This window comes from Calliopsis andreniformis, chromosome 12 (assembly GCF_051401765.1).
Source record: "Calliopsis andreniformis isolate RMS-2024a chromosome 12, iyCalAndr_principal, whole genome shotgun sequence".
In the NCBI taxonomy this organism is placed as follows: Eukaryota; Metazoa; Arthropoda; class Insecta; order Hymenoptera; family Andrenidae; genus Calliopsis; species Calliopsis andreniformis.
The window spans coordinates 12,140,102-12,161,508 of NC_135073.1; positions in this window are offsets into that span (position 1 = coordinate 12,140,102).

Here is a 21,407-nt window from a genome sequence, read left to right on the forward strand (position 1 = left end):
CGAAATATAGCAAGGTCGGTGTCGACCTTTTGTACTCTGACGATGCAGCAGTGTGCATTGATAATATGCCCGACGTGTCAAAGGACGTGAAGCCACGAACGATCGGACCGGAAATCGCTGTGAATTCGACGGGCTAACGACGACAGGCGAGGCACACTTGGCTGAACCACGAAGGTCGTATGCCGTCGGTCTGCAAACGGGAAATGTCAGTTACTTCCTCGCGTGTGTGTCCTTAGGATCGATCGAGGGGTATGTGTATGTGAGGATTATCGTGTGGTATGGGAATTGTTCCCTTAAGGTGATTTTCAAATCGCGAATTCGCATGGTTCGTGTCTTAAGTTTGCCCGACGAGAATCGCTTAGTTGTCCATGCTTCTGGGTGCATCGAGACATTTAAAAATGGTAGTCTGTCAAGTGGGTAGGATTTTACTCAGACTTGACCACGTGAAAAAGAATGACCATAAAGGTTTTGGAACAGTAGATCTACAATCTAGACTCCTAAGTAGATCTAAGCAGGGTAGACTTTTATAGGATCTGTTATAGACCTTTGTAAAATTAACAAAGGTATCTTAATTCCAGTGACAGAAGCATTGTTAAATTTACAAAATCAACTCTTACCGATCCTATATTCTTTATTTCACTGACTATGTGGGTAGACAATAAACAGATTCAATGGGCCAAATATTAGTATTTCAGATACAAGTAAAGCATTTGAATTTCCTATAGGGTCAACTATGCAAAAGCAAAGAGTAATCCAGCAAAGCAGTGATCACAGATTCCCCACAAATTACTTCGATTCAATTGATCACATTTCCTTCTGCAATCTCGATGCACCTGGCTGTCTGGCGAGTCGTAAATGAGGTCCGAAGGGATCCTCGATCCACGGAGTATCTTCGAGTCATCGGTTACTCCAGTTATTTAATTGGATCCCTGTTCGAGAGGTCGTAATCGGCAGTGCACGATCGAGGATATGGGGCAATCCTCGGATCAATAGGAGTCGATCGGAGGATCTGTTCGAGGCAGAGCGGCCCTAATTTGTATGTTAGAAGCGGTGTATCGCGGTTCCGTTCGCAGTGAAAGAAAATGAGCCTCGAACGAGCGAATCGTAGAAGCCGATCGAACGAAATAACGCGTTCGAAACAGTCCTCGTGTAGCGCGATTCTTGGCACGTTCTAATGTTCGAACGCCTCGTCCGGGGGATTCGTCTTCCTTCGTATCGAAATGGATTCACCGAGTATGTATGTAGAAAGCGAGAAGTCAGGTGTATTCTTGACGAACGAATGTATTAAAACGTGATACATACTACTGACTGGGCAATGCTGGGCGAGCAGCCAGGATTTTGTTGAACCCTTCAACGACGGCAGGGTAAATGGCCTGCTATGTACCTTTTCTGTTTACGGGGTGTTTCTTGTTTACGTTGAAGTAACAGAAGGGTTATAGCAACTCAAATCGCAGCAAACAGTCTATGATAGAATATTCTGATGTTCCTCTGTTTTGTAGAAACAGTATTATACAATTGTCTGGTTCTATGTCGAAGGGTAGTATCATTTAAAGAAGTTATTGGTTTGGGTCAATGGTCTTTATATAGTAGTAGCACAGATCAGATTGACTCCTTTTTAGAAACGATTTGAATTTTTTAAATTTGATAAAAGTTGGAGTTATTGTTACAGTAATATAATATCACGTTTTAAGCCTCCGTCTACAACCTTATTTTCACTGACATCGTCTGCAACCTGGGTGGTTTACGACTCCCTTTCAAAGCTGTCACGTTCTTGGTTGAATAAGAACTGGCGAAATCTGGTGTCTCTGGGCTCAGAGAATCTCACTATCTTAAACTTTTTTAAAAGTGGAACTCGGGTCCCGCCCCTTTTCCACTTTAGTGAGAATTCTAAAAAAGAATGATCTGGATCGTAAGCGAGTCAAATTGCAGAGGGAAGATTAAGAATGCTTTGTTCTAATTAAGATACACACATGTTAATTTTACGAACCTATTACACGTAAAAGGGAAATATGTAGGTCAAACCATTTTGTCATATCATGTTCGTTCATTTAAATTCCTTCACCACCTCGCAAATATTTCAACGTGCATCATAAACACCTCGTATAAGAGGGTGAAAATGCAACGATCACATATCGTGTACAGAATTTGAAACTAGAAGCCTACTTGTTGACCGAACGAGATTGAGAGCCTTAATATAAAAGGGGTGAAAAGGATATCTACCCCAGATATGTTTTTATGAAGACAAACATCAATCTTCTCTTCTGGTTCCGCGGGAGCGTTCGCGCGAAATAAATTCAAAAGCAAACACCTGTTCTCGGAGTTAAACGTGAAGGAGAGGTACTTTACGCCTTCTACGTGTTTTCGCATAAGTGTTCGTTAATGCGAGAATTCGGTTCCGTTTTGCGTTCGTTCGTTCGTCGGGCGTACACTCGGCTTCGGTGGTATTAGGTAGCGTGTAAGACGATGCTACACTGTGACTATACTGAATTATTGTACATGTATATACATAAATCGAGAGAGGAAAAATAAAAGGATGATACGAGACAAACGAGCGGGATTATTTTTCCTCCGGGCTTCTACCTCCCCCCTCTGCCTTTTTTCCCCTGTTGCCTTTCGAGGATTGAATGTAAGCCGGATCGCGAAATAGAGTGGATGGTGACACGAGAATGCTCGTGTTACGTTCTGTCATGGGTATTGAGGCAATTTAGAGGGAACGATAACTCCTCCAGGGGTTTCTCAGAACGTAGTTCTATTTAAATTGTTATTTCATATGATGTTCAACAGTAATACGTTATCGTGTCATTGTTGAGAGATAACTTCGACGACACGTAGTTAATTGATACGATAAATTCAAGTCGAACGAATGAGGCTTCCGGTGAAACAGCAAGTGGTTAACCGAATAACAATTTTCTGTGTTATTCGAACACGAAATACTCATCGAAATAGGCGATTTATTGCTGTTTTAATCGAGCGAAAGTTATTCACAGTTTTGGCCAATAGAATAACTTCATTACAATAACAGTTCTGAATGTTATTTCTGTAACCAGATTTTGGACAGAAAATATCAAAATTCGAGGCAGTTTTTGTAGTAACTCTTGTAGTAACTTTGTAGTAAGTATGTAAATATTAATCACTGCAGACAGAAATTTATTTTCAGAACACGAGGGGTAAAATTTCACACCGTATTTTCAAATATTCATTGTTTGATGATTGAGCATGATTGATCATGCTAAGTTTACGAGGTGGAGCATGCTGGTTATTTGGTTATGTATTTTTCAAACAAGACATACACTTTTGACAGCTTCCTTGACATTTACATGTTCCTCAAGTTGTTTGAAATTTGTCATGTATGGTACATAAATCAATATGTGTTTCAAGGTAAGGAAAAGTCGAAAAGACGTCAACTTCACTTGAAGCTTGAAAGAATATTCCAAGTCAAGTAACGTAATACGTTCACGTTGATCATATTACCCCGAATCACTTGCATTCAAGCCACTTAAATTCAAGGAGCTCGACTAATCTGAGCAAGACTTAAGTTCAAATTTATCGCAAGTAATGTCAACGTTCAGAGTGTTCATCATTGGCATCCTAAATCTTTCTGAAACCGATACATTTTGTATCGAGCACCGCCCTTACGATGAGCAGAGAGCTAGTGGTAGCAATTTACAGGATTGATCGCTTAACGTTGATACATGGACTGTCTCCCAGCGGGGGTCCGTGAACTCGAATGCCTGTCATGGAGGCGAAGTTCGTCGCGAAAGAGGAGATTGCACGTTAACGAACGTCACCGGATGGTGCCGGATGTAAACTCGATTGGCTGTTTGAATGAGACGCGGCAACCGCGGATAGACTTTCCTGAAACCGTCGCGCCGAACTACGGGGAAGCAATCTGTTGCTTAGTTCCCATTCACAGCTCGATCCTATCGAGAAGGAAATAAATATCGTCAGCATAAACGCCCCGCCGGATAGGATCCCTTACAGTGATCATTAGCCCCGTATTGTACGCACTCGAACCACCCTGCTTGACTTCCCACCTACAATCGAACCGTTACAACTCGACTTTGCGATTGTCCGTGAGAAACAAAGGGAACCTTGCTTGATGTGCACGCGTTAAACGCGATGCACCAGATAGCGCTTGTGCACGCTTGATTTAGCTGATTGTCGGGCTTGTTATTTCGTTCCTGTTGCGCAGATATTAATTATTTGTAATTTAAAGATGTCTTTCAACTGATAGCAATGAACGTTGTACACCTGACCTTTGATTAATTTGTTTATAAAAAGTAAGAAGCACGTGAATGAGCACGTGCATTTGATAAAACGTTTTTATCCATTTTATCTGTAATTTGAGTATGTACTTAGAAAGTTGGATTTATTAGTGTTCATTGGGCACTAGATTAAACAAAATATACCAGAATTCTTGAATCGAAAATTTGATAGAAAAATACAAGTTCGAGCTATCTTCTTAAAGCTCCGTGACTAACGTCAGTATCAATTTAAAGTCTTTATCAACCATCGCCCGAAGAGATTCGAGGACGTTGTATCTACGAAATTCGCGTTGATTAAATTTCATTGATAAAACACGCGATTTAAGTTAATAATTCAAAAGTGATGTGCAATCTGATTGTAGTTAGACCCTCGAACCCGTTCTAACTTCCTGCAAAAACAGATGTTTATCGGTCCACGGACGGCTGAATTAACGTCGAACAGTCGTAATATTAACAATCAATTACGCGACGTTTTATCGATGATCCGTATCGACGGTGGGCAGCAGCTTCGAGGCTTACGCCCACGCAAATTATCGAGTGGTCTGACTCACGGTGCAAACGGAATATTCGGAATTCCATTTCTGCGGGCATCCCGCGATTCATTACCTCGAATTTCCTCGGGCAGCTCGATATTATCCCCAGGCATCTCCATTGCCATCCCTGTTTCTCCGGCTGTGCATCGATCGAATTGGATAATTATAACGGCGCGGTTACCGGTGTGGTTTGAACGACGATTACACGAACGGCAGACGCTCTGTCGTGGACGCAGCTGCACACCAAATAACCGTGGTCACGTGTAATCGCATCAGTCACCCTGCCGTCTTTCAAGAACACGCGACTTAATTTACTTTCGCTTTCACAATTCATGGTTGACCAACGATCACTGACAACTAGTGAACTGTAACGCGTCACGCGTTTTCTCTGCAAATAGCCTAGTAGCGTTTAGGCGGTTATCGTGTTTGCATGCGATGTTTATACTGTTTGCGCTAGGTTGACGTATTAACTGGACCATTTTGGGGTAGATAGACTCTGAACGTATTCGGGAGTTGTCGAAGGCAAATGAATGACAGTTATGTCCATAGGAAATGGTACACTTTGGTTATTGATATGAGTCAATTTTTAAATATTCATTTTTCGAATAATTGCTCAGGTATGTAAAAGTTTGAAATTTTAATTTTTGCACTTTTGGATAATTGTGAACATTTTATGTTTTGATTTAGTGAAAAATAGCAGTAAAATGTCTATAGTAGATACTGCTTTTGCTTTTTCCCATAACTTCTATCGATGATAAAGACAGCTGTTCAAAATTCATGAGATCTAAGCGTCCAGTATTCTATGCAAATGATATTCGGAGATTGATAACTCTTTAGAGACTGACAGGGGAATATTGAAGCTCTTTGATAGCAGTCAGTTTCATAGTTACTCTAGATTGCCTTGAAAGTAGATCAAACATGAAGCAAACTATTCGTTTATTTCATCACTTTTCTGATCAACATTCTTCTCAGAGTATGTATTCTTAAATCAAGTATCCGCAGAAAAATTACTTCTGTAATTTTTTCTCCGCCTTCCTCAGACAGTATGCGAGGTTTCCTTAATGTGTGTAACAAAAAGCTTTGGATCGTTGAATTATATTGTAAAAACGAATTGCGTCTTAAAATAAAGCTAGTTCGTTTTCCATTTGAACGTCGTTCGACGATCGGCAGGAACGTTTTATTCAGAGAATGAAGAGCGCAGAGCCCACGGAAGTAGAGAAAGAACGACGAACATTGCTCGACGCGTATTGTCGCGAAGGTAATCGTATTTCTGTTAGCTGGATCCGTCTGGTTCGATGGTTCGAATCAGACTGAATGTTCGTTCAGTTTGATCAATAAAAGTAGCGCGCAGGCGTCCTCGACTGACTGGTACATGAAAGCCTTCGCGAGTCCTTGCCCCTCTATCTGTGCCTGATCAGGAACGGATAGATGATAAAGAAGAGAGTGAATCGAGGGATGACGTAGGGCGATACTCGAGTCAGAAAAGAAAAAGGGAACCGCGTGCACCTGTGGCGGCTCTTTTAGCACTCCATCGCGAAAGAGGTCACCGAGGATCTTTATCTTTCATCTATCTTTGTTTTTTTCCTACGCTGACTTTAAACCTCTCCGAAGATGAATTTATTAAGATTAAGTGGAACTGATTTCAATTGTTTTTCTGTTTTATGTATTTTATTTTAATTCGAGTAATATTTATTATAGATTTACTATTTATACTTTAATTAGTGTATAAGTAGGATGAAACACATTATAGAAATACATTAGTAGGATGATACACATTATTTCTGTCAGTATCGCGGAACACATTCATTTGAAGCAATCAAAGTTCTTTCACAAATGTATGCTCGTTTACCCTTCCAATTATTGCTGTGATATCGTCCTTTTTCATCCCCATCGCACAGTTTCATTCATTTCCGTAATTAGAATTCAATTTCCCCGTTTAGAAGAACCAACCCCGTTTTTGTTTTCTAGGGGAGAAGACAACGCGCTGTGATTGCGTTTCTTTAATGGGCTTCCCTTAACTGCTCCGTGTTTTTGCGGCGGAAATTAAGAAAAGAATGCTGTGATAGTTGAGTGAAGTTGGTTTCGTCCTTCCAATGATGTTTCAATCATTTTCACAGATAGATGATAGTGTATGGGTCCAATTGGACCGAGATACAGTTAAACGATGATTGAAATAGTAAAAAATTTCTGTTTTTGTTTGATGTCTGCACAATGGATGAGCAAAGTTTTTTACGTATGCAAATAAAATGCAGAATATATCGCACATGTATTACAAAAGCGACACAACTTAAAAAAGTATATTTTTCAGGGGAACTAAAAAATTATTTATGAGTTTAAGAGAAAATTGTTTTTTAAATACATTATACTCGCATAAAGAGTAGTTTTACTTGAAAGTTATTTTACTTGAGTAATCAGTCTAAAAAATAGTTATGTGTTTCTTGCATTAAATGATTTTCTTGTTATTATTTAAATAATTTATAATTTACATTTGAAAAGTTCTTTGAATAAATTCTGTAATTTTGATTTTTAACTAGTAAACGTTTCATAACGAGTAGAGGTGCATTTACCAAACTGATTCATAGCTGTAGTTCAAGAATCATAGTTTTTGAGTTATTTCACTTTTAGAGTACATGTACGATATATGCCTTTCCTCGACTTCACGACCGTAACGCTTGTTCCGAGAAGTTTCGGCTGTTTCGCGGGGATAAATTCCGTCCCAGTTTAATGGCATTTGGAACATCAAATCCTGCCTGAAGATTGCAATTTTGCTTGTCGTCCGCCCTACCGCCCGATTTCAATTTTACCACGCCCCATTTTCCATCCCTCTAGCTCGTGTAAATATTTCATTCCTCCGCCAGGATATCAAAACCATTAAAACTGTGCATTTGCTAGCAATGTCAGTGGAGAAAGTACGAACCTCGGAAGTACTGTAACTTTTCGCAGTTCACACGACGTAGAAACCGTAAAGATTTTATGTACCTGGAAAAGTGCATCAAATCTTCGAAATCCTTATAAAATGAATCGGAATTGGAGTATCATGGGTTTTTTACTATAGTCTACTTAAAGGTGTGGTTTGATTTCAAACTTCATAGAGGTAGATCTTTTTCATATTTTATTTAAAATTTAAAGGGAGATTTAAGGACTTCTTTTTAGTTTGTCAGTGTCCATAAAAAGTTTGGTATTAATGATTCTATTCTATAATTTTAAATAATAAAGAAGAATAACATTTGTCACCCAAAAATTTTAGAGTAAATATAAGGAATAATTTTTAAACAATGAAATTTTTGTTTTCAAAAACCAAGGGACCCCCTTCAACATATTCACTCTTTTTATGGTCACTGATGACCAATACTTTAAATTGACCACTTTTAAGCAACTTTAACGTAATTTGAATTTCACGTAAAATAGGGAGGGTATTATTAAATTTTTACAATTTTTCCGTGGTGTAATTAATAACATTTTCACGAACCGTTTACACGTGTTGCACCCCTGAAACTATTAATTATCAGAATTTTCAGCCTATCCCAATAAATAAGTAGCCAGCTTATTGGCTTATTGCGGTGATAAAGTTGTGTAGACGGTCCTCTAATTATTTCGAACGACGTATCTGAAATTAATTAATGTGCGACGTTCGCAAGGGCAGAGTCAAATTACACCTTAATAGGATTTATTTTAAGGCCACTGGGGAGGGTGAACAGGGTACAATGGCCGTGTAATTTATTTTATAGCCTGTTACGTAATGTTTCATAGCGGGCGGGAGATACGATCGGTTGGGAAAGGTTGTGTCTCCTGAACAGCGGTAACGTCGACAGGACGGTAACTGGCTAACACAATGGGACAACAAAATGCGCGATCTATCTTCGTGTACGTTTCGAACGAGCGTATTTTGGGCGGGCACGTTTAAAAGCGTCGCCGATCTTTTACCATGATCGACCACCCTGGCTCAATCTCGCGTTATTTACTCCTGGTGTTGACTTTTTCCCAGTAATCCTGCGCTCAGTTGAGCAGGGGATTGAAAGAAATCGCCGCGATTCCGAACCGGGTCGCGCGAAATTTTGTGACCTGGAAATCCATCCTCCTGGCGGATCCAAGTTTTATTAAAAATTCTCACTCTCCGTTACACCATGAAATCACGCTTGTCGTGAATTATCTGACAGCGAGGGAGTCTCTGTGTTTGCACAAGTGGAAACTCGCCGACTGTCGGGGAAAAGTTAGGTGTTATTAAACGGGGAACTGTCGAGAAGAGCGTGGGTGGATTCTAGCGAAACAACCAATTCAAGTTGTTGAATATTCGATTTCTGAATACTCGTCGCAAAAAAAACCCTAGGGAATAGCCTTAATGAAGAGTTAACTGGTAGAAGAATAAAGAGAATCTGAAGATTTAATGGCTTGGATAGAAATTTTAACACGTTTCAGAAAAAAGTGTCTGTCATAGTCTGTCATGATTCTACTGTCATAAATATATCGTCGATTTAAGTAATCGCAGAACCATAGGTTATCAGAAGTGCATAGGAACTAGACACTAGAAACAGTCGTAGAACTAGTCCAACGTCCATTGATTAAACTCATAATGCGTTGTAATAGCATGGATCAAATACTGTCGCAAACTGGCGTTCAATTTGCTATATTTACAGCTTTATTATACTCCTGCGGAGAGTCGTCTCGCTGCCCTGCAATGAACTAAAATTAAAGTGTAGATGTCGTAACTTTTCCATAAAGTTCATCTCTTCGTCTCTTCGACCTCGAACCTCAGTTGCCCACGTATCATTACGATGACTGGGAACTTCTGGACCCCTATGTGGGGATCTTCGAATTTCACGGTGAATGAAGCGAAGCGTGTCGAATCAATTCAAGGCAGACTCGCGGATGCCCAGCTTATCTCTGGAGGCACGTGAGGAGCGTGTGAATGCATCGGTTCTCCGAGCGAGTGATAAACGTACGTTTGATCGTCAGACATTTTCATGGGGCAGCTATTCGACGTAAAAAGTCGTTCGACGTAGACTAAAGTCAATAAAAAATCCGCTCCCGAACGAGCGAGTCCCGTGACGCCGTTTGATCGATCTCCAAGCTGTTATTCCAATCGCCCTTAAAAGTTCCAACCCCGCCTTTGCCCAGCGGCGCGTAGATCTGATCCTTGAACTATATTTAATAAAATGACAGCCTTGCGCTGCTCGCACCCTGCGTTTTGACCTTTCGATTAATGCCATGCGCCAGCTTGGATGGCCTGTCCTGTACCAGCTGAAACAATCCGTGAAATGTGCATGAATGGAATGACGAGCGTGCTTCTGCTGACTTTTTCAACGACACATCGCAATCTTGTTTGAGCATATTTGCTCTTCCTTGAGATAATGCACGGCGAGAGGAGATAAGAGACTACGTGAAAAGATAGAAGAAACGATTCTTCTAGCGGTGAAAATAATAACGTTTTCTCTGCTCGTCGGAGTGTAATTAAACGAAATCTGAATTAATTCATTTAGACGGAAGGAGCGCAATGAAGAGGGAAAATTGGAGCAATTTCGCTAAGATACGAGAGTGGAATTTCTATTACCGAGGGGAATGTTGTACAAAATTTCTCTGTAAAATATTTTCTTGGTATTTCTGATGTTTTTCCAGCGTTTTTGGAAAGATTAATAAAAAATGGACGTGAAATCAATTTTGAATGGGCTTGCAGGGCGTCGTTACCATTCTAAACACGTCACCCTCTCGTCATCCCTCTTGAAATCTGTGATCGCTAGCTGCCCGTTTTGCTCCCTGCAAAAAGCTTCGCAGCGAAACACTACGAGGATATTTCGTAATATTTATTCGGTGTTGCGTATCGCGCGTAACACGAGATAAGCCAACATTTGCGTCGCGATTTCGTGCTACGGCTGATTATAGTTCAATGATGCACTCGGTGGCATGATTACTTCCGCCTATCTACATCGCGTCGTTCGTTTAATTATTTAGACGTCAATTAACGTTAGCGCGACCCGTGAGCAACCCGTTACTGTAAGGTTGCATTATCGTGGCACATTTTGTCGTTGCAATCAAGAAAATTAACTCGTCCGCCTCCGCGTGGAATGCGTGTAAGCGCAGTCAATTTTTCGAGTTACGACGAGGTAAACACTGTTGCGCAAACAAACGCCCCGCGAGGGTGTTTCACGGCGAAGGTTGTCCCAGATTTGGCGGAGGATTCAATGGCAAAGGGGTCAAGCGTCGTTTGTAAAATTCGCTTTATTACTGGTTGAAATAGTCGTGTCGTTATACTCCGCCATGCGAACTAATCTTCCCTCGGTTGAACTTTTACTTTCTGAAGGCCCGAAGGGACGTCCCTTCTCGTAATGTTGCCATAAAAGGGATGTGACCGGGAAACTTCTCCTAGTAACTGAAAGGCCCATTCAACAACGGTGTTTGTAGCCCTTAACGGTGCGAAGTTTGAACTCCCGACGCGGCGTCGGGAAACTTAACAGCCTGGTTTGAAGAATGGTCGCCGTTTTTGTAACGAGGAAAATGTCACCGCCGTTGACGAAGTAGACCCTTTAAGCTCCGCGATACGCCTCCGCGTTAATCGAGTTTAGCAGAGGTTGCGGGGCCCCTGTTAATCAACTTTATCAAGCAAAAACTGGAGCGCTCGTGTTTTTTAAATTCAAAGGTCTCGATAAAAAGTTTAACAATCGCGTCTGCAGAAAGCAGCTGTTTTACGACGGGGGAAATGCCATTATCGCTAATAAACTGAACCTTTAAACTTCGCGGTATATTTCGTAGGTTGCAAAACCCTGCGCTAATTAACTCTTCATCAACGCCGTCGACGAACAGATTACGATCTTTAGCTATGAAAACTTTCTGACTCGTTAATGAAAAATTCTGCGATTGTGGTCGAACAGTAATCTTTTATCATTTAAAAAATTTACTATAAAATAAAATAAGAGTAGCCAAAATCGTTACAGTTTTTCTAGACACTTAGGTACCTACTGAGGTTTCTTGGTTTTCATTATCAATGTTAAAATGAATGAAAATAGAATCATAATAGCTTAACATAACGCTATATTACATATACAAAATATCGTTCTAATATTCTATTAAGAACTTGACTTATGTGAACACAAACTTGACTAAAATTTTTAAAACATATATGTCTAGCTTGGGATGGCTTTATACCAGTAGCAATGATTTACGATTTTTATACGAGCATCTTGTTCTCCATGACGCACTGAAACGAATAAAACTAAGACGATTGATGATTCCGTGGTTATGAAATGGACCTAGGGTATTTGATTGGAGATCGTAAAGAACCAGATTTTCTTCTTGGACCAAGTGTCCTTTCCCCTCGACCGAAGGATAGTGATTCTTAATGATCATGAATGGCGATAAATTTGCCCGAAAATTTTCACATTTGACGAATCTGTTTTCGGTATTTTCCCGCATAAATGGGTCTCAGGACTTTGGCGATAATTCAGGGAAGAGTCTGGGTCGGAAAAGTACACTGAATACGCCCATAGAGCTGACAGAAGCAGGAAAGTTGAAATCGATATCGGTTTTCATTCAATTAGGATGCAATCGATTGTTTGTGTTTGCTGAAGTTCTAGGGTGGACTACGATTTTGGGATTTATAAGTCTGTTAGAGAACTCTGGCGCGGGTTGCTTTAACGAGCCATTTGTTTGAAAGGCTTTGTTCTTTGTTACTGAATTAAGTGAAAAGTTTCAGCGAGTTTATATCATGCACAGTAGCTAAAAATTTAGCGGCTTTTCCTGTTGTATTACTTTTTTGCGTTTAGTGCCAGGCACAGTGCCGCGACGTGTTTGTGTGTTGCAGATTAAATGCTCTTTTTGGTATGCAAATCACGAGGTTATGAAATAGTGGCTGTATTTCTGAATAAATAATAAAAAGTGAATTTTATTGCGCTTGGCAGAAGTGGAGGTAAAATAAAGAAATAATTTCTGAAATGCAACCCATATATTCCAGCGATCACAGCAGAAGTTTAAGCTCCTCTAATGAATTTATGAGTCGAACACATTTCTCAAATAAATGAATTCCCATTTACTGAAACTCCGTAATTGTTTCCAGGGAACTCGGCAGAATTTTGCCGGAAAATTATTTTAGATTGTTCGGCCGTTTAGTATGCAACGGGATCTCGATTAATGAAAGACAAATGTTTTCTGAGCGCTCTGACCCGTCCCAAGGAAAGTTCAGTCGTAGCCGAGCACGCGAAACTTCTAATGACACTCGCGCCACTTCTTCCCGCGAGCATATCTCCCGTAATGATCTCTCAATTACCTTTGATAACGCAACTCGAAGCTATCATTATTCAGCAAATGATCACGCGAGCATCGACAACTCTCTAAACGTGCTCAAACGCCCCATTCACTTTAATCGCCTACTTCTTTCGTTTATTGCCCTCTACCATTCATCGTTTATGCTTCCTCGTTACCGAAAGGTTATGAATCGTATTATTCTTGGCTTTCTTTGACTCTTGTCCACTTACTGATATTACACTTACAGAATTGTACATATGGATATTCTCGATTAGGGTTGAATATCTAAAAATCTAAATATTTGGAAGTGTAAATACTGAAGCACTTGAAAATCTGAAAATTGAACATTAGAAATTATCCAAATCTCAAATTAGTGATAAATTCCTATTCCCAACGCAGCCATACATTCAATTATAAAGTTAAAATATAAAATAAATATCCACCAAGAGGCCATGAATTTGTAGCAATTTGAAGCTTGTATATGTATCCTGCTATTCCTTAATCGCGGAGCCATTCAAATGCAAAATTAAACCACACTGCACTAATTCCCTGTGCAGCGAGAGAAGCTTCTCTCTGATGTACGTATTTCGGGAACGTAATGCTATGATGGATCGCTCTGCCATCCATTATTTCCAATAATGCGTCATAATTCCTTCGTTGTTGCGGTGGTCGTCAATGCCAAACAATTTCGCTCGTGAAACGCATTCATCGAAACTATCCGATTGCGTGTGCCACCGACGAAACTTGAAGTGGATAGTGCGACGAGGAAGGCCGAATGCTCATCGGATTTCGATCAAATGAGGATCGAGCGGATCCATAGGTATCGGAAATGTTGAAAGCTGCAATGGGTGGGAGGCAATCACGTAATACGGTCACGGTATCATCGAACATTCCTTTCGTTCGATTCGACCAATCTCGTAGCTCGTGGCTCGCATCGACAGTGTCTAATTAATATGTTCGTCTACCCCTTGATCATCCTTCGCCTCTCTCACCGCCGAAACGATTTATTCCTTGTCGATATCCATGGGCCACTTCCATAGATCTTTCCCATTCAATTATCTCCCCCTAGGGACATTTTCGTCCATTATGTCCTCCTTGGCTATTATTTAACGTTCGTTGAAAGATTTGCTTTATAGGTTCGTTGCTGAGTGTAGAGGATAGTAGCATCGATTATCATATTCGTTTTGGCGTGATATTCTTTTGATATCCACGTGAAACGTAAATCTGGATCCTTTGGAAATCTCTTTTCTTGTTAGTTCTCGCCCCCCTTCTTTGTAACTTGTTTGCAGAAGTTGATAGCACGATTCTACTTGGAACGGTTACGAGGAAGGAATTAGGGGTTTTTGCGTTGTGTTTTCTTTCGAAACAAGGAGGCGGCAGCTTGCGTTGCGTGGCTGCAGCAGCAACAGATTTATAGAAGCAAAGTTCAAAGATTTCGTCCGCGATGCTGAGGCTTTCAAGTTTGCTTCCTCAAATTGTTGAAGTTTCAGCGATAACTGCAGCTAAAGTGGAATTTTGGTGATATTCTTAAACTTTACTGGTTGGTGGAACTGCGCGCGTAAAATGCTGCTGGAAATCCGATGAAAATCGGCGCCGTTCAGTTTCATGAATACCTTTTAAAAATAGGAGGAAAATCGTTTCTGCTTTTTACTTTCTAACGAGGAAACTTTCTTGGTTACTAAATTAAACGATCGTTTAATTCCCTTTTCTTGCAATCTTTCTAGACCGTGAATTTCACTTCCCTGTTGTATTCTTATTTCGTGCTGGAATATGTTTCCTTCGCATTTTCTTTTCACTTAGAGCTAATAGACAATGTCTCTCTGTTGCGGCTGCAATACGAGCGGAAAAAGGAGCACGGACTCCAGAACAAATTTTAAGAGGATACCGCTGCATCGCTGTGATTTATGGGGTTGAATTAATATAGGTACGGCGCTGTTAAAATACCGAGGATTTTCAGGATTAATTTCATCACAAATACGTGGGATGAAAAATTACTAATGATACAGCTTATTCAATATTTCTAATATTTCGTCTTTTATTGAAAATTAATTTGGATATTATGTTTATTTTATTGTTTCATTGTACATTTTATTATGCTTGTACAGAAACAGTATCAGCGGATAAAAAAGCCATTATTCTAAAAATATAAATGGTAGTAAAATGTCGTTTTAAAAAATAACAGTTAATGCTACATATTTATTTTATTATAAAAGAGCAACGACTACGGGAATGAAAAAGATTCTAAAAATACACCCATTCATTTAAACGAAGTTTTATGCTCTTTATTCTGTCTAGAAAGAAAAGCTTTCAAAAAAAAATTCAATCAAAGCTTACCTTCTTTGATAATATTCTATGAACGAATGCAAATTCCAGTCTTTCCGCGCATCCAGATAATAAGACGCGCAATAGCTGCAGGCGTCGAACACTAATTTATTCAGAAATTTAATTAATCCTCAAGCAATCGCGCAAGAATGCATTCTATTATATCGAAGGTCCTACAGACGGCACGTGGAAACTCCCTCGAGACGTGTTAAAAGGATGAACTTTCTCCAATTGCTTTCATTTCAATACTGTTCACCGATTTGTTTAAGTATCACTTATCATCGATTCTCGATATATTCTACTTTATCCTACTTCCCTGTATTCTTTTTAACAATTAAGTTGATCCCCAATAAGAAACAATTTCCGCAGCACTTGTCAACCTCGAACTGTTAAACAATATCCAACCATTAATCACCACTTGCTTTCCCCGCCATAAGTCGAAGAGAGTCGGTTTCAATTATAATTTCACTCGGAACGCCAGTATTCGCTCGCGTGCACCTTGCAATCTTGCATCTCGTTTAATCTTCCGTGTCATTACACGGTTATCCCATTAATGCTCACCACTCTAGTTTATTTGCACGAGAGCGCCGTGGGCTTCCTCTTTGATAGACTTCCATCGCGAATCAACGACCCTGCCTCGCTGTTTCTTCCAATTATTCTCCGAGCATAATCTAACGCAATCGTAATTCGCGCTTGGTTAATGAGCCTGTCAATATTAAGCGCAAATTTCCTGGATTCGAGACGCGGCGGCTCTCGATTGAATAATACAGGGACCCGATGAATTTCCCTCGGTCACGATACCAGCACGTATCGCGGCACAGTTATACGATTCAATAAATTCCTTGGGATTTATGGAACTCGCCAGGGCACAACTAGCCGTCTCACTGATCACGGAAATTCTGGTAGGGCTGCGCGCGAAGTTAGGAACGTGTCGCTGAATATATGCTCGTAAATACGATGATACGTGATGTGGTTCGCTTCCACGATGTCCTTAAGGCGGATCGAGAGTGTGGAACTAATACGAGAGCTGTGTGGGAGGTATTTTCTAAACGAACTCGTATTAAACTTTCCCAATATGGATTCGCGACAAATGCGAGGCTGACGTTATATTTAAATAGTAGGCTTTAAAAAGGCTGTTGTGCATGCGTACGTATTGTACAATTTCTCGAGGAAAAACGAAAATACCAGCCGGCCGTATCGATCCAGTGAAAAATCCTCGGTGATGTCAGCCAGCAGCGCGATGTCGCTTCAAATGCAAATGTGACGGTATACTAGGCTGCCTGATGTTAAGATTGCGTGTAGAAAAATTGTCTTTGTTGCTGAGCTTTTCTGGTCGTGTGGCTTTATCGAGTCACTTCAAGCTTTACAAGGTATACTCCTTAGTAATATTAATTATGATTTATATATTGGAGTAATTTTAACTGTAGAGACGAATTTAAGTATTTGAATTTTTTATTATTGGTACAGGGTTTTTTGTAATCCACAGGAACTGATTCCTTGCTAAAAGAATAAGTGCATTATTGTAGTACGATATATAGAACAAATCTTCAAAATTTGAAGTAGGTGTTTCAAGACCTTAGGATGTATAAAGCAGTTTTATAATAATTGTCGACTATGCCCCTCAAATAACTCGATTTTTTTGTGCTCTTTTATCGAAATCAATGTCCCTTTGCTTATCCCAAGAAGATTCACAAGGAAGTCATGAAATATAAATCCAAGCTTACATTCCTCAATATCTTCGATTTTTATGTAAACTCTATCGGAGAAATGCTCATCTCCGAGTTGCAGTTCCTTTTTCGTACGTTCTTACGTCTCCTCCGAGCTTATTCTCCCAAAATGGACAGCGAAAGGAGCTCGTACGGAATTTCCAAGGAAGTTTCATAAACTGAAGCGATTTGATATGCGGACAATGACGTGAACGAAGAGTTGGCCGCGAAGCTGCGGTGCAATAAGTATTTCAGGGTGAGCACTGTGCCTGTAGCTGGAGCGTAGTTGAAGAGGACGAATAAGGGATGAGAAAAAGAAGGGAACCTCGTTTCAGTGGCCCGGGAGCAAGTGTTACGCGAAATAATGCAAAAGACGGGTTTCTTTACATTTTACATGGGTGAACAGGGCCACCTGCAGGCACTGCTCTCGAGCATCGGACGCTCTTGTGCCAGCGAGGCCGAAAAGTGAATGGTCTATGATAAACGTAGGGTCACAGACCGAGGGAGACCTTTCTTGTGGCCGTGGATCGACGAAATTGGCAACGAGGTAAAGGGTTGAGGTAGGAAAAGGGAAAGGCGCGAATCGAGAATACACTTATCGTGCAACAAGGGCTTCTATTGTGTTGTCGACCGCGTAATTTATCAGCTGAGCTGGTAGCAATCAGACCTATTCTTCTTCAGAATTTATGGTGACGATGGGGACGAAGATTGGTGATAGATGAAGTGTTATTTGGATGAGAAATAGCGAATATGATTTTTAGGAGCTGAGAGAATATATTTTTCTGTAAAGAATAGGAAAATAATATCTTATTTTTAAATGTGCATATTTTTCATGTTAGAAAATATATATTGTTGGAAGGAAAGTTTTTTAAAAGAAAAACGACGAGATGACTTGGTGCGGCTGGTCAGAGGTCAGTGGTTAATAATTAACAGACTTCTTGATCACGTGGACCAGGGTTAGAACTAGGGCATTTAATCACTGGTTCCATTCGGAGATGAAATAAGTTAGGATTGGAGGAATAGTAAATAATAATTCTCAAGTTAGATTAGTGCTATTTATCGTAAATAGGAACATTTCTCTTTTACGTTAACATGCCAGTGATCACAAATATAGGTTTTTATACGACGCGTTAGTAGGTCACTGGTAAAAGGTGATAACCTTTTGCTGCTGTTATAATATCACTTTCCTGTTCATATTAACAGGAACAAAAGGATCGAAGTCAAATTTATGCGACTTATTCACACTCGGTGACACAATGATCTCTAACTTTAACGAGGAATATACTACAATCAATACGGAAAAATTTCTTTGGATAACCTTTGACATGCATCTTAACACTAGAATTACCGACGATTGAGCTATATCACTACTTTTCATTATATCTAGCTGTGCTATATAGATACATACCTTTGAGAGCAACGAGACAAAGTGATAAGTCGATAAAATTAATCTTCGACACGCTATAATGAGCCACAATAAATTTCAAGAAATACCCAATAATTGCAAGTCAGTTGTATCGACTGTAGTACCTCTGACTTCAAGAACTAAGCACCAACATTACCACCGAGAATCGAACCAGCTCAGAAATTGCTATTGCCACCAATAAAGGTAGAACAGTCTCAGAAAACACGATCGTTAACTGATCCACGTCTAAGCCAGGAGGCGAACACATTATCTTCCAATCTTCCATCCTCCTAATAGCCTTACGCTTCCGCTTTCCGACAATGAGCGTGTCACCTTGAACTTTACCTCGGCCGCCTCTTCAGGTGCGCCGCGAGGTTAGCAAGGGCCATTTGCGTGCCTCGTGCTAATTGTCAGGGCAAGGTGACGTATTTTAAGGAGTATAAATACAAGGCGTGCGCCTTGAAATGCGATGCTCACCGTCGAGGGACTCGAGGGCCACATTACGAGGACGAGTTTCTCGCGTTCCCAGCATTCCTCATCCTTCCACTCTCTTTCCCATCTTCCCTCGATCCCAACGACGAATGGTTGCTTCCGGCGTCCCTCGTCCTCCTTCGTTTTCCTTGCGACCCAGCTCCCACGATATCTTCTTCTCTCAGAGGCTCCATTATCGACAGTCACCACATCGACGGCGAATCCATCGTTTTTCGACCAACTTGACCCCAGGATTACTGGTGCTCGAAACGCAAGACCCCAGTTAGAAATTCTCGTTGACGGTCCCCTCGGCGCCATTACCGTGATTTCTTCCATGATTCCCTGACGTTCTGATTTCCCTGGACTTCGACGCTAATCGAGGCTCTCCTTAAGCGAAATCACTGGGCAATCACGCGATCGATCTGACTCGAATGAAATTAGAACTGCTGTTCGAACCAGTTAGGTTCGTTTCTGAACTTTATGGCACCTTTTAAGCATCGAATTAGTGGGATTCGTGTAACTGGGAGTCACTGAGTGTTAGCTAATTGGTTCGTTGGAGATTTGGAAAAGGGGGGAGGAATTTAGTATTGCGAGTAGCAATGGGATTAAGTACAGTGCTAGTAGCTTTGTAAATATTGTTTAGATTAGAATTCTATTTAGTATCTCGAAATAAAGAAGCAATGTTTTTAAGCAAACTTGACCTAGATTCGAACCTTCAGTGAGTACTTCGAGAAATGAGAAAAAGGATTCTGTTTTCCAAGTAGAATCCTCTTATTATCAAGTAGAATACCTTGCCACAAATTCTCTTGGATATCTTTGTAAAATAGAATTTCTCATCGTAGTATATCAAACTTGATCCTTTCACTAATTGTAAATGGAAAGTACTTAAGTTTCAGTGCCAGCTGGCAGTAACACAATTACCTTCTCGATAGTCCAGAAGTTAATCATCGTACTTTAGAATTAATTTCCCCTTCTAATCTTTAATTAGATCTTCGTTGACTGAAATTTCTTCCAAGTAGAATCTTCATGAAACGCGTAGTTATTTCCGCCATAATTCGAACTTGTTTGTCGCAGCGCGTTTACGTTGCTTTCGATACGCTTTCTTGCTCGGAGTCAATTTTAGCGAGGGAAGTACCTCGTCCTCGAGAACAATTTCCACTTTGTCGTTAACCTTCCTCCACGGATTTTCCTTGCTCGTAAAGCCCCTGGCGGACTTGAACGGTTTTCCAGCGTCGCCGAGCTTCTGCGCGGAAGTTTCGCGGTGATAGCTGCCCAGAAATTCGCGAACTTTGTTTTAGCCAGCGTCTGCGATGAGATCGACGAACGATTTCCAGTCCTCTTCGTGCAGAGGCATAAAGTAGGCTCGAAAATGTGTCATAAACACTCGAGGTCCCTCGAAGAATGCTGCGCCACGAGGGCCCTCGTTGTTAGACAGGTGCTTTGACTTTGCTGAAGGAGGATTTAGGGAGAGGATTGCTAATGAAATGACGTTGCTGCTGGATCGCGTTGGAGACTAATTTTTATGATAATGGTGGCTCAGGTTATCGACACTGAATTTATTTTCTATCACGCTGAGTGTCGTGGGAGGGACTGGTGACTGGCACTTCAGACATGTAGCTTCTCTTAAAACGTTTTTAATACATAAGCGTTAGCATTCATAAAATTTTGATTAACAGTATCGTGGAGAATGATGTGAAGTACTGATGCATTATTGAATTTGAAATTTGTTACTTTTTAGGAAGGTGTGTTTGAATAATTGAAAGAGTGTGTAAAACATTAAGGAATAACCTGGCTATTGATATCTGGATGTTAATTTGAAATATGAAAACTAGGTCGTAATTTAAGTAAGTAGTTTAATATATTGCTATTGAGAAGGAAAATGTAAAGTATTATAAAATAGTAGGTCTCTCAACATTTCTAAAATTGGCTTCAGAATCTCTCGATATTTCAGTCACGTTTCAAGTAAGCCCTAGTACCTCAAAAATAACGTGTGTATTTGATAAGAGTTAATACCAGTGATCAGAATAAGCAGTTTTAGTCTCGTAGCGATTCAAATCATTAAAGTTGACCTAAATTCGAAAGTACCTACTATCGCGTCAGTCTGTTACGTAAAAATTGTCAATTATCAATTAGACGTATCTCTATCGAACAGGCGTGCGTTACTCTATAGAGTGTTCGTGGTATCGACACGTTTCTGGAATAGACGAGAACGTACAATATTCCAGATCCTCTTAGGAGTGATTTCACACAGTTACGATCACGTAAAATAACAATCCCGAAGGTATTGTACATAAATAGATGTACGATAAAAGGTATTCGAAGATGTAGAACTACCTTCTACGACAGAACGAGAGATCCACTGACTATCGAATATATCGTTTAAGTATTACGCGTGTTTTCATGCACTATAAAATGTTTTATATTATCGTCTTTTAACGACACGTGGCATGCGTGTATTTTTACTTCAACATAT